Here is a 1,814-nt window from a genome sequence, read left to right as displayed (position 1 = left end):
CTCCCTCCAACAGTTACTTAAGATTGTTGAGGCTCATTTTGACCATCATTTTTTCGTAAATAATGGTTTCAAAACAAGGTGTGAGCAGAGGTCTTTTGTAAAAATGCCACAAAATAATGCAAACAAAAACTTTACAGATGTATTTCCCTCTAGTGCACGTGCAAGAGAAAGGGGAGTGTGTTGTGTGTGCAGGATACCGCTCACCCAATCAAATTGCTCAAAGTGCTTGGCTGGCGCTTTCGGGTTTTTACATTTTTTTCAGTGGGTTTTCATCATAAAGTGTCTAGACAGCCAAACAGATAGTTTAATGAGCTTCCATATAAAGGATTCCTTGGACACGTACATAAAAAAACTGGGTATGTTGGTGTAACAGAGTGGCTGTAAACTTAAGTTGACACTGTGCCATATATATCCTGGACCGATCCCATCATCAAGTAATTGAGATTTGATATCGCATACACTGAAATTGAAATGATACGAAGAAGATATTCCTGAGCCACGTTTTATCTGTGAGACGGATGTACATATTTAAAAAGCCATATCTGGCACGTGGGCCATAGGTTACCAACCTCTGGCTTAAGATGTTAGATGAGAAATCATAAATTTGGTTAGTCTTCGTTTACTAACACTATTTATTTTTTTAGTTTGATGACCGGCCCTTTACTCTATTTTGGTTGATGACCTATTGTTAGTCACAAATTTACATTTGTGCGCACTTAGAGTATTATAATCAACCAATATCTGTTTTTTGTCTGAATTTAAAGCCACACAATAATACACTTCAAATCTATATGACAATTCAATTAAATGACAAGAAAGTTCTTTAAATAAGCAATGTTTTCCAAAGAAAGGGATCTCAAATTCATGGGTATCACTGGTTTCTCAAAGTTCATGAGTCTACAGTTAAGTTCAAGGAAAAATCGATTTCCTCCCGCAACTTTGATGTGAAGCTCTATAATGAATCTGATAGTGGCTGGATCTTGGGTAGCCTGCTACACCGATCACCGAGATTTCTCACGGTAATAGGGATTGAGGATATGAAATATTTCCTTTTTTCCCCTTTTTGTTTTTTCACTAATAAACTTTGACAACGTCTGCGGCCACGTGTGAAGAAACATGATGGCGCGACTACTCATAGTCCGAGTTAGTTATAAAAACATGTAAATTTACACAGAAATTAGGAAAGTCAACTAACAATAAAAAAGTACATTCAACAGACACATCAAATATTAAAGATCTCAATTTTGATGTAAATGTTTGAATCCGTCACCTCTTACAATGTTTTCCTAATGCATCAAAGCAACTTAGAGTATTACTTCAAAGAGAAGCGGAATCAAAACACGTCTAGATCGGGTTTTTGTCCATTGCAAATAAAACCGTCACATGGTGGAGTCAAGATGATGAAAAGGAGCGATTTGGTTTCCCTATTCCTAGCAATGTTGTGCTAACGATTGCTATCATAATCTCAGGTTCTGTCTGTCGTCTACTCTGACGTGCATGTTCTGAATCTGCCCACTGAGCAACGATGAGGGACTGGCTATCGGCACTCGCTATGATGTCTATGATGTCTTTTTCATTTATTGCTAACTCACTTTTTAAAGGGGGTTACGTCATACTCCCAAATTTTTGCTGTTAAATGACCTGTGAGCGTTGAATGTATATCCCCTTTATTTTTCTATGCCCAAACGGCAACAAGCCCACTCTAGTGCCTTTCTGCAGTGTGAAGTGGGTGTTATTAAGCATCCCACCCCCCACGTTAGGAGGGGGGCAGACCAAGTGTTAATGGGGTTGCCTGATTATTCAGTATTGTCTTA

This window comes from Urocampus carinirostris, chromosome 12 (genome assembly GCF_059441175.1).
Source record: "Urocampus carinirostris isolate Australia breed hairy pipefish chromosome 12, RoL_Ucar_1.0, whole genome shotgun sequence".
Taxonomy (NCBI): Eukaryota; Metazoa; Chordata; class Actinopteri; order Syngnathiformes; family Syngnathidae; genus Urocampus; species Urocampus carinirostris.
This window is presented reverse-complemented; position numbering follows the sequence as displayed.